At 31.7% G+C, this 13,729-nt stretch overlaps 1 protein-coding gene across 1 annotated transcript in view; it reads right to left on the bottom strand.

Moving 5' to 3' along the window:
- The window catches only part of LOC143244981 (voltage-dependent calcium channel type A subunit alpha-1-like), a 336,700-nt gene that overhangs the window by 272,478 nt on the left and 50,493 nt on the right, over nt 1–13,729 (bottom strand). The gene's annotated exons all lie outside the window — the stretch shown is intronic.

The raw sequence follows: 13,729 nt of genomic DNA, 5'->3' as shown, positions 1-13,729 counted from the left end.
ATTTTACTTGTTTCTAGAAGTTTCTAAACAGACATTCCGTGAAGTAACAATTTTGATTGATTTTAGATATTTCTGAATATACATTCCGTGATGTAACAACTTTGTTTGCTTTTATAAATTTCTGAACTACCTTAAAGTAAGAATCTGTTTATTTCTTGGAGCTACTGAAAATACCTGTTGTAAATGTTTAAGCAGAAGTAGCTACAGATATTCTATTACATGTTTATCAACGCTTAAGTTATAACTAAAATGGAGATCTCCTAAAAAACAGTCATATTCATATAAAACAACTCTAAGGGTTACAGGTTAAAGGTTAATATAGTTGTTTCACGTTACGCAAATTCTGACATTTGCAATTCCTGAGTTATTCTCGCTACTTTTTAAAAATAAGATGAACTGTAAATTAAGTGAGTGAAAACGTTTCATCATGTAGCTAGTTTAGTTTCAACCACTAACTTAAAGTATTCACAATGTAATAATTATAAAATACCTCACTGATCGCGCACTTGTCACTATTAAAAAAGCAACTATGATTATTTAAGCTTTATTATACTGCTAACAGATGAGTTGTTTGATATGGCATTTGGGATTCATTTTAAATAAAGAGAAAACAAAACGAAACGGCAGAAACGTAATTTATAAAAAAGCGTAAACGAGTGTGATTATTTGAGATTGGAGATAACCTAACATAATCTGGTAAATAAGCGTTTGATAAAGTGACGAATATAAATGAGGAAATTCTCGATTAGCAGTCTTCCCAGCACCTAGCAACACATCCCTGATTAAAATAACCTCAGATCCAACATACAATAACGCACATCTAGCACCACCTTTCTGGAAAAAAAAACAAAAAGCATATAATTACATGAACGAACAGTGAAACGCCACTCATCTATCATCCCATTACACCCATCCACTTACACACAACCATTAATCTACTGTCGATTTACATCCTCACCAAATACACAAACAGAAGTAAAATATCTCTCTCTTTAAATAATATTTTGGACAAAGAGATACTTTCAGATATATCGATGAAAGATCTAAGTTCCGACAAAAACACACTGAAGTAATGAGCTTAGGGACGATACATATGGCAAGAACCTCTAAGTATCTTCTTTATTATAAGTTGGTATCATATTTTCCAGTGGAAAATAATATCGTCATGGCAACGAGTAGTTTATAGGGTTATCTATCTTGTATACAATTCGTCGAACTTTAGTTTCATTTTACTAAGTGATGGGCATTTCAGAATATGAATAAATGATATCAAGATTTAGTCAAACGTATTTCTTTGTACGTTTTCTCTTAGACGAAACTTCAATAAAGAAATTGAAAGCAATAAAAGTGTAATACAATAAATACATATTTAGAAAGCAAAGTTTGGACAGAAAGGAAGAAAATGTAGGAAGCGAAATGTTAAGAAAATAAGTCGAAATTATATTATTTGATAAACTAGTAAAACAATTTGAGCATGTTAAATTGAGCATTGGCAAAACAATATTGTTTACGAAACATTCAAATGCTGTGTAAGGTAGAGAAGACATAACACAACGTTTTGGGGCAACATAAGGCTGTGTAGTCTATTTCAGCTCTTCCATCTTTTAAACTTAATCAAAATATTTTAATGAAAACGAAGAAAATATCTTAAAGCTAGTTTTTATCACTCATATATTTATCAAGATTTCATTTAAACTCATGTAAATGTGCTGCTTCTACAACACCTGAAGGCAACCCATTCCAAAAGTCAAACACCCTGATGGAAAAATGAAACTGTCTCAGCTAAAGATGACTTTTACCTTACTGATATTTATACTTGTGTCCCCTAGTCCTACTACTGTTACTGTTAAATATGAAAAAAATGATACATCAACACTACCAATTATCTTTACAATCTTAAACACCTCAACCAAATCTCCCCAACTCTTAATTTATTTTGAAGAGAAAATAATTTGAGAGATTTTAACTACTATTGATATGATAATCCCTCCTTCCTAAGTATCATTCTAGTAACCCTTCTCTCAACCCCTTTCACCAACTCAGTGTGCTTTCTAACGTAAAAAAGCGTAAAACTGAATAAAATATTTCAAATGTGACCTAACCAGTGACCTATACAATGAAATTATAATCTGTTTAGACTTGTATTCAATATTTCTGTGGATACAACCTAAATTCCTACCTGTCTTTTCACTAGCGTCATCACACTGCTTGAATGACTTAAGAGACTGATCGACTATTACACCAATATCCCTTTCAGTCATGATAATACTTTTAAGATCATTTCCATCCATACACTTATATTTCAAGTTATGATAAACCACATACATTATCTTGCATCTATTATAATTAAAACCCGTTTGCCATTTATTTGTCCAACTTATTAAATGATTTAATTCCCTTTGTAAATAAGCAGTATCCTTTACACAGCAAGCAGAACTCGAAATCCTAATATCATTTGCAAATTTAAGTATAACATATTAGCCATTTTAGCAAACATGCTCGCCCTCCCAGCCGTGGGGCGTTATAATGTGACGGTCAATCACAAAATCGTTGGCAAAAGAGTAGCCCAAGAGTTGGCGGTGGGTGGTGATGACTAGCTGCCTTCCCTCTAGTCTTACACTACTAAATTAGGGACGGCTCGGTGCAGTGGGCTAACAACCTACTCACTTAAATAACTGTTGAAGAATTTGCAAGCGATTGCGGCCCTATGTTCCTCGATGGAATCTAATGGTGATAACTAACTTACTAAAGATCCGAAAACTGAGCCCCGAGGTACCCTACTTGTGCATTTAATCTAGTTTGAATAAGCTTTATTTGCACAACCATTTGCTTTCATCAATCCAGCCGTTCGTTTATCCAGTTTACCAATGTATCTTTCACATTTATAAAGATAATTTTAGAAGCCTTTTATATAGCACCTTGTCAAATGTATTTAACCTTTTCAAATAATGTCAAAAGATTTGTAAAGAAAGTTTTTCCCTTAGTGAAACAATGTTGACCATCCAATAAAATTTTAAACTTTGTTAAAAGACTTTGCAAAGTATCTTCTAAGAGTCTTTCCAAAATGTTTCCTACAACTGATGTAAGACTAATTGGTCTATACTTACTAGGATAATTTTTATCACCTCCCTTAAAAATATGAGTTACATCAGCTAATTTCCAATATTTTGATACATGTCCACTATTTAAGGATTGACACAAAATGGAAGTAAGGGGCTCACATATCTCACATATACTTTCCCCAAAGTCCTTCGGGGAATATTATCTGTATCAAGTGCTTTATCATTTTCTAAAGTTCCCAATTTTATCGTAAGTAGCTTAGAATTAATGCAGTCATTTTGTTTGCCTCATTTCCTTCTATCAACTACTCAGGATGTGGAATACTGCTTAATCGTCGTTAGTTAAACCTGAAGAAAAATAAAAAGTTAATAACCCAGCATCTCATAATCGTCAGATAACAACGCTTTTTATCCCCCATCAAGGGTCCTATCTTCATTCTAACATTTCGTTTACCCTTAATGAATTCAAAGAAATACTTGCTGTTAATTTTTTAATTTTCAGGCAATCATTTCTTTCACATCTTTTTTGATGTTCTAATTTTCTGTTTCACCAAAGTTTTTGGTTTTCTATAACCTTATGAATTTCCTGTCATTACAATCAATGTGTTAAACTTATCATGCATTTTCTTTAATTTTTATCTCTTTAACTTTTTGTGAGTCAACCTGTTTTCACTTGCAGCTGCTATCATTTTCTTTATATAAGAAATAGGTCTAAATTGAATACTTCATAAAATATCTTTAATTATTTCCACATCTGATCAGTGTCTCAAAATAAATTAGCTGCCCAGTTCACAACAGATAATTTTTGCTGCATCCTTAAAAAAATTGTTTTTTTGAAATTTGTTACCAAAACATCGTTATTCTGAAGATTATGTTTTACATATTTTTCAGTATTTTATTTCCGTTTTCCATTATTGACATCTCTCCATCTTCCAAACAATATGTCTACGCATTTACTACGCTAGAAACCAAGTTTCGATATCCATGTTGGACAGAACGCACATTGCCCATTGTGTAGCTTTGTTCTCAACTACAAACAAACAAGGGCCTGGCATGGTCAGGTGGGTTAAGGCGTTCGACTCGTAATCCGAGGGTCGCGAGTTCGAATCCCCGTCGTACCAAACATGTTCGCCCTTTCACCCGGGGGTCGTTATAACGTGATGGTCAATCCCACTGGTAGTTGGTAAAAGAGTAACCCAAGAGTTGGCGGAGGGTGGTGATGACTAACTGCTTTCCCTCTAGTCTTACACTGCTAAATTAGGAACGACTAGCATAGATAGCCCTCGAGTAGCTTTGTGTGAAATTCTAAAACAAACAAACAATGTTCTATTTAATACGCTGAAAAATAGAAACATTAAAAATTTCAGGTATTGAATTTTTTTTAACACTTCAACTTTTTGTCGTTTTCAGAGAGTAATATATTTTTCATTATTAATAACGCAGAGCTTTTCATATAGTGACAACGTAAAAGGAAAAAAATCAAAGAGAAAGAAAAAATAAATTGTGCATGTAGAATAGGTATTTGTTTTAATAGCAAATAAATGAATATATATGTACATGAATTATATTTGCAAAGTTTCAAGTTTTCAGTTGGATCAGCTAAGATGCATTATTACATACATTATTTTTTATCATAAACTGATTTCGAGAAACTTCAAGAAATACTCTGGTAAAGAGCAAGTCCAATTATTAACCAGTACTTTTTCCATTGTTTGTGGTCAGTGTAGTTTTCTTCTGGTCCCCTGCTAGTACAGCGGTATGTCTACGGATTTACAACACTAAAATCAGGGGTTATTCTCCTCGGTGGGCTCAGCAGATAGCCCGATGTGGTTTTACTATAAGAAAACACAACACAAACACAGTTTCCTTCTGATATGTCTGATGTTTTAAACACAGGATTTTTACAAACGTAAAAGCATTTTGTGATGGAAACAGCACTAAAATAATCCCACAAAAACTGACCTCACACTCAATAAATACACGGATACATTAGTTATTTTGTTTTGTTCTTGTTGTATAGCGGAATGAGTACGGGTGGATCCTGAGCATCACTTCAGCTGGAAAAGCCTGTGTGTAACTGATAAGACTATTTCAGCTGTCAAATTATTCTCAAACGGACAATTAAAACTAAACCGGCTATCTTGAAAATTATTGTAATAATCAAGAGCTTTAATGTGTTTCCACCCTAAGGCAACAAAAGTAAACAGAACCAGAATGTACACATTGTAGTCAGAATTTTTGCCTGTTTATATTTTCTAGGTTTTGTTTACCTTTCTTCCAAAGCGTTTTGATATATTTACTCCCAAAGGGAAAAAAGAAAAAAAAAACAACAACCACAAATGAAATGTTGTGTGTATTTAAAGATTTCTGTAGAACCACAAATGACATGCTACAGTGATTTTTGTAGAACCACAAATCACACATATCGAGGGGGTTATGCTATTATTATTTTTGTAGTTTCTAGTCTCTTTCCAAGCTTAATAAATCAAATATGACTACTCTTTATTTTCTTGTAGAACCTCTGACAATGGCAGATTTATAAATTCCTGATCTAGAGCCAAACGCAAGAGGTTCTGCGTTAATATTGAATAATGGAACTTTCTTTTATGTTCGTCAGAGTTAATAGACGTTTCACTTTATGTTGCCAAGATGAACCAAGCACAAGTTAACTCAGTTTAATTTGCCTTTGGCCTAACTTGTATGTATGTATATAAGCATATTTTAAATGTATTTATAATCTATATTGCTTTTACAGAACCAGTCGACAAGACATACTTTATTAAGTCCGTTGACAGATTGATGAAGATGTCAATACAAATATATTTTAATACAAAATGTTGACAAACGTAGGAACAATCTCAATGTTTGTTGATATGGATGCATATCTTTGTTCAACTGAAAGTTAACTTATGATAAAACAAGTAGAGTTAAGTCAACTTATTCCGTGGAATTGAAAGAAAACTGACATCTTCATCGTGTGGAACATTATCACTAGCAAGTTTACGTTCAAATACTGCAGAAGCATTGACTGCCTGGTGTTATTTTCATGAGAACTATTTCAAAATTGTGCAGAATTCTCAATATTAGAACTATGTGTAGTAGAGATACCACTTCTGTAATGATAACCATGAATTAATAACTTCTTGGTGGCCAAAGGTTGTGTTCTATGTATTTGAACAGCCGCGGTTATTGACTTTTTACATTCTAAGTAACAGGTGTAATTATCCTCCTAGACGGAGCTGTACTGGTCGTAAATATTGAAAGGTGTTTTTGTCAGTTATATTTGTTTGTGCTGGTTTTCTATTTTTATTGAAGACTTTAATGAACCTGAAATGTAAGGCCTTAAGAGATTTAATTGTAAAGGAAAAGCTCGATCACGCTTAAATAAAAAAACAACAACAAAATATTCACGTTGGTAAATAAGTTAAACACGAAGGTCAGAGAGCAGCCAACAACAACAAAAAAAAAAAAAAGATTTAGTCGGATAAAGCGATGAAGGTAAATATTTAAAAGACGATACCCTTAAGCTGGTGTAGTTAACAGTGCTTAGATAGCCTTCCATATTATGAATAATACAGCGCCCCCTCGTAATTACAACAAAATACTATTTTAATACTTTAAATCCTCTAGAAAAAAGGAAAGTGTTTGAGTTTGTAGATATTATGTAAAATGGTTTGGATTTGAATTTCGCCTGAAACTATACGAGGCCTATCTGCGTTAGCCGTTTCTAATTTAGGGGGATAAGTTTAGAGGGAAGGCACCTAGTTCTCACCATCCACTATCACCTCTAGGACTACTTTTTTACTAACGAATAATGGGATTTACCGTAAAATTGTAACGTTCTTACGACTGAAAGGGCAAGCATGCTTAATGTGAGTGGGATTCGAACTCGCAATACTCAGAGTTAGAGTATAGCTCCTTAGCCACCTGGCCATGCCAGACGTCTGGTGAACTAGGGAAAGACAGTAATTTATACACAAGTATTATCTCAAAAGCTCCAAACATTGTACTGAAACTATGCCATTTATTTTGAAAACGTCACGAGAGAGAATGAAACAACGTGTTGAACTAAAAATGCAGTTCACGTTGAAGCCACGGTGTCGATCTATAGTTGTGTGTGTGTTGTTTTTCCTCATAGCAAAGCCACACCAACCTATTTGCTGAGTCAACCGAGGGGTATCGAACCCTGATTTTAGCGTTGTAAATCCGTAGACTTACCGCTTTACGAGTGGGGGACATTTTATATCTGAACAACAATTACTATGTTTGTATAAAATATATTGATCAGAAACAAGCATCATAATGCAATTTATCATTGTATTCCCTTTTAATTGCAACTTCATGATCATGAATATTTGGTTGCTTTGTTGAATTTCACGCAGAGCTACACAATGGCTATCAATGTTAGTGGCCCCTAGTTCAGACTTCTATAATTCGTGAGAAAATAATTAAGTTAATTGTAGCTTTAGCTTAACGATAAAGCAAAACATGAACGTGATAATAGGAAGCATTTATTAAACGTTTCGGAATCGTCATAATTCCACTACCAGTAGAGGTACAAAGCAAGCAAACAATATTTGTAACTATAATACGTACAGAAGATGTAAACAATTATATTAGGTTTTCCATAAAATGAGTCGGTAACTAGTTTTAGCTTGTTTGGTTTGGGATCCGAGTACGTTTGTTTTCAGTAAGTTTATGTATATCATTGTTTGTGCTACTTTATTATATTTTCACGCAATATTGCGTGACCACACGCATACTGCTAAATTAATTGTTTAACCGTGTGACTCTATTTCCAAAAGTAAGTAAGGCTTTTACTTAAAGTGTATTGATGTATATACTACATGATAACGTACGGTATACTTTCTTTACAGCTATCTTAACTGCTTTAAGTCTCAGTAAGTTGTAAACTAAACAATTCAAATTGTTAATGACATAAAACATTTAATCATAAAGTTAAAATAAATTAACAACCCGCTGAAAACAAAACATTAGTTAGAATTTTAACATTTAGAGTTCTAAATATAATTCTTGTATAATAATGAAAAAAAAAGGTTATTTTGTTGCATAGGAATTATAACAAAATTTGTTATAATATGTTATAATATTTGTTTAGATATGGGATTTTCTTAGTTTCAGACATTCCATTTAAATAAAACAAAGACTATCTACGCTGTCTCTAATCGATAGATTAGGTTTGGTTTGGTTTGGTTTAGTTTATTTTGAATTTCGCGCAAAGCTACACGAGGACTATCTGTGCTAGCCATCCCCAATTTAGCAGTGTAAGACTAGAGAGAAGGCAGCTAGTCATCACCAATCACCGCCGACTCTGGGGCTACTTTTTTACCAACAAATATTGGGACTGACCGTCAATTATAACGCCCCCACAGCTGAAAGGGCGAACATGTTTGGTGTGACGGGAATTGATTAGGTAGAAGTGAACTGGGGCTACTCTAATCGAATAATGTTATTTGACAGTCATCTTATAACTCTATGTAACAAAATTTTTACTTTTTCTTGTTTCTGGGCAGAAAATGTTATTTCCCAATTGCTTACGTCTAAAGTAAATGGAAAAGACCAATCTTTCTCTTCAAACTTTGCATTTGTGACCGGGGAGCGAATAACGAAAACATTATGAGAGTTTATATTTGAGGGCTGATACGTGAAAGTGATTTACATTACAGTCGCAAATCTCGAGAAACTACTCACTACTAAACATTTTTGTTCATTTTTGTATAACTTTAGTATAAATGCATGTAACTTTTGATTCATATGTTGTTTTATTTAGACCTTATGTAAATAAAAATGTGCAAATTTGCCTATTTTTACATATAAAATAGGTTAATTTCTAAATTTCATTATCCAGGTAACAAAAGCAAAGTTTGAAGGGAATAATGACCATATTCTGCGCTTTTACAACATAAGCAATTAACAAATAACACAAACTATCCAGGAACAAAATATGTTTTACATAATGTAATACAACTACAGCTACAAGGTTCGGAGAGCGATTTTGAGGCAACGGGACTAAGTCACGTTTTTAATTTCTACTCGTATATTGAGATTTTGTTACACTTCAACTCATTTAAATTTATTTTAAGATTTATGTTTAGAAAAATATCAAGTAATCTTTAAAGAAAAAGTGAAACACATTAATACTTAGTATTAAATTTACTTGTATAACAAAAATAAAATATTAAATATAAATACAAACAAATAAATACATATATATCAATAAATAAGCTAGTTTCACCGAAAGGGGGCCGAAGGTCGCGGGGAGGGGTAAACTATTTTAACCATTCGCATCAATATATAGCAGTGTGTTGTCTTTCAACCAGTCAGTAGACACTTACATATGGAACACCTGACGTTTCAGTTTGAACTGTCATGACGTCAGAAAGCATGTGTATACCATGAATCACGAGAAGAATTATATACTTTGTGGGTTACAATACAAGGTGACATAAAAACTTCAATAGCAGGAAATAAAATATTTGTTACTATTAATTTAATTTTATCTGCTCTTGAAAGAGAACTTTTTTTGGGATTCTGTGCAAGTGCCATACTTCAATGATGACAAGATACACTTTGCGTTTGTCACTTTTGAAATTCCTGACTTTTAGTTAGAATTATGGTGCTAATTTGTAGTGTTATCCTAAAGACAATCTTTAAACATTTTGAGGCCTCGACTAAGAGCAACAGACTGTTAGGTTATCGTTTTCGCTTTTTTTTTTTATATCGAAAAGGTCAATATCGACCATTAGCTTGTTTGACCTGTAAACATATGTAATGTCTCGGCGAAGGCTGTCGCTTGTAAAATGTACAAAATACAAGAAATGTAAATATGATTTTAAGTTTTATGAAAAATAATATTATGCTTAACAATTCAGTCTAGCTTAAAAGAAGATTGTTGTGTATCTTTGATAAACGTGTAGGTACATAAATTTTAACGGAAGATTTCTAGGAGAATAAAATAATTGATAATTATTGTTTTATATATTGTTAAAAAAAAAATTATTAAAAAGCTGAAAAAAGTTTACAACACACGTTATGATCCGGAAGGTTTAATCAAGCGTGTATTGTATTTGCTTTATTTTAAGTTACTTTAAATAATTATAACAAACACTTTCTAATAAATGAATAAGTACATTAAATAATATACGTATTAGTAAACTAAATTTCTTTATAATAAGTTGAATTCTAAATACTCAAAACAATTATTTTCAATTTTAAATACGAATTAACATATTTTTAGAATCATCATTATTTGTTATTCATTTCTTTAATGTCGTTAAACAGTAATCTTATTTTATTTTATTACAAGGTTTATCTGCTTGAGTGAAATAAATTTTATGAATGTTTATTTTCTTACTTTAAGAACTGGTGAACGTTCAAGTTCTTCAGCTGTTTTATCATATGTTGATCTTAATTTTTTTCCAATTTCATATGCCTTTGCTAAAATACGTTTCACAGTTCCTTTTATTATACTCTTATAAAGCTAGCAAACATCGTACAATATTTTTGTTACTGTATTGTAGCTCTTAAATGTGTTAAGTAACTATTTACCCACAGTTTCTACCACATTGTTGGATAGAATAGAATCTTAATTTTATTAAGAGAAAGATAGATTTATGTAAATAATAAAATCTTACTTCAGTTTTTCAATGACTTTTATTTATTCTTTTCAATTTAAACCTATAATCTGTTATTCTGACATATTCAATATATTTTGGATTTTGTAAAATAGAACTAATGTTTGTAATATTTTTAATAATTAAATATTTAGATTAACATTCCTATAATATATTTGATTATTTTTAGTTACTTGTTTGATTCTTTTGAACTCAATCTCATGTAAAATGTTTCTTAAATTTAAACAAGTTTGCATCAATCCCCTTCCCTCCAAAAAAAAAACAAACTGCACAGCAGTACGTCTGTGGAATCACACTGTTAGAAATCACCCATGGTGTGCAAACCAAAGATAGCCACTGTCTAGCTTTATGCTTAATTCTAAACAAACAATCAAACCATTTTTGTATATATATGTTAAATCGTTATTTTATTTATTTCTTTATGATAACGACATTATAATAACATCTATTATGGATCAAACCGAATAACACTAGTTATTTCAACATTAAACTTAATTTATTAAGCGTGTTAAGGCGTGCGAGTCGTAATCTGAGGGTCGCGGGTTCGCATCCCGGTCGCGCCAAACATGCTCACCCTTTAAGCCGTGGGGGCGTTATAATGTGACAGTCAATCCCACTATTCGTTTGTAAAAGAGTAGCCCAAGAGTTGGCAGTGGGTGGTGATGACCAGCTGCCTTCCCTCTAATCTTACACTGCTAAATTAGGGACGGCTAGCGTAGATAGCCCTCGAGTAGCTTTGTGCGAAATTCAAAACAAACAACCTTAATTTATCAAATATTTTAAATAATCTATGTTCTGCCCACCATGGGTATCGAAACCGGTTATTGGCCTTGTAAGTCCGCATGTTAGTAATCTAGTTCATGAGATACTTCAGAAGTTAATTTAATTTCAACTGCTTATTTTTTAATTAATATGTATGAATACGAACAGTTTGGAGTAATTCCCGTTATTTCATTTTTATAAAGTTTTTAACTAGAAGTTATAGTGAAATTTATCAAAAGCTTTTGATACAAAAAAGTACGTGTTACCATCATTAATAAAATTGTTTCATTTATTAATTAATCCAGTTCATCTTTTGTATTCATATTTTTCTATATTTGAATTGAGAATCTGAGAAAAGGAAATTTAATCTTATAAGTCTTTCTTTAACCACTTTTCCAAATATGTTTGCTATAACAAATAACAATAGATTGTTGAACATTTTATTTTGTGAATAATGTTTATTTAAGCCAGGTGACACTCAGGATCAACTAATAGTAACATTTCTCTCAATGTTTTGTTCACTTTCATTCTAAATTGGCCCGTTATAAAATAGGATTATTCATGATACGTGGCATATCTTGAGAAATAAAGCATGTAAGTGAGCAGTTGTATATACTTCTGATTTTATAGAAAGTATATTAATACATACAGAAACGGTAGGAAAAGAAGTTAGAGAACCTTATACAGCAGATTTAAAGATCTGTCAGATCCCTACAGTTACATCAGTACGGAAGTAATTTAAAATAACAAATCAAGTACTAGTTGAATTAGCATAAATACATAAACATAGGTGTAATATTGAAATAAACCTGGTGGGAATAATAAATACAAAAGTTTAAAGTTTTATATAATGAATGTATGTTAGGTCTATTAGGGACAAGCGGAGCAGCAGGAACATTTCAGAGTTTCATGATTCACATCTTTACGGATATATATACACAATCGTGAATACTGCTGTTTCTTCATTGTATATTCATTGTATCTTGTCTTCCATACATTCAGGTGGTATAATCAGGTGCTTAAGAAACACATTTTACCCCAAACCAGGTACATTCTCTTCTAAAGTGGAATGCAGGATGTTACCACCTGGGGTATGTAAGCTTTATTTAAACGCGTGCGCAATAAAACAGTGAGAAAAACCTTTTTACGTCATAATTTCCCCATTAGTTATTTTTCTGTATAAAAGCTTTATATATATTATTTGAAAAACATTTAGAAACACCCAAAATGACTTACAGCAGTTATGCAGTTGGTGTCATCACACAGAGAAATAACATGAAATAAAATGATCGTCCACAAGCTGTTCAGAAACTACCATGTGCTTTTAAATGCAAAATTAATTTATTTTATTAATTTAGCTGTTTTTAACAGTGTTTAGTTGAATGCATAGTAATTTTTCTTCATTTTAAGAAATTTCTAAATTGTATAATCGTAAATATCCACATATGATATATTGATTGATTTATGTTTTACATAGCGAGTCACCTAGTGGATAATAAGAGCATCAATTGTGAAAGTTTTTACTTTTATTTTGTTTTGATGAGCAAATAAAGTTGCTTGATTAACGATCGCCATAAAATTAAAAAATACGTAATTGTATGTATGATTACGATTTTAAAATTAGTTTCCTAGGGCTCAAAAGCTACCTTGATAATATTTATTTAATAAGACTATTTCTACTGTAGTTTTAGATTTCATGTTTTTTTAATTCTGTGTATTGTAGAACGTTTGGCAAGAAATGTAAAAAAAAAAAAAAAAAAACAAATTACACATAGTTCACCAGAGGTGTAAAAAAGCGGAAAACAATTTATAAATTTTGAATGTGCTGCCATCTGTTCGTACAATTTTCAAAACTGATTATCAAAATTAACGATTTTTGTTTTAATATAATATTGTAGTATGTTTGGCTCGTTGATTCAAATAAATACTTTGTGGTTGTTGTGAATATGTGTTAGACTGCTTAGAGTATAACATAATCCAAATGTGTCTTAAACTGCTTAGATCAAACAATGAATCTTGTGAATGCGTCTTAGACCGCTAAGAGCACACAGTAGTCGTTCTGAATGTTTATTGTTTTTTCTGCCATAAACCTTTGTTTAAAAGCCATTTGAAGGAGGTTCATAACATTATGTTATTGTGAATTTGAAAATTTTACGCTCTTTAACCAATACGTTTCTTTTACGTTTAAAAATAATTTATCATTGAAAATAGTAGCAAATATATGTATATAAATCGTTCACTGTTCCACCAGAT

Source organism: Tachypleus tridentatus, chromosome 2 (assembly GCF_004210375.1).
Source record: "Tachypleus tridentatus isolate NWPU-2018 chromosome 2, ASM421037v1, whole genome shotgun sequence".
In the NCBI taxonomy this organism is placed as follows: Eukaryota; Metazoa; Arthropoda; class Merostomata; order Xiphosura; family Limulidae; genus Tachypleus; species Tachypleus tridentatus.
The sequence above is the reverse complement of the archived record's forward strand: the minus strand, read 5'-3'. Positions and strand labels throughout refer to the sequence as shown.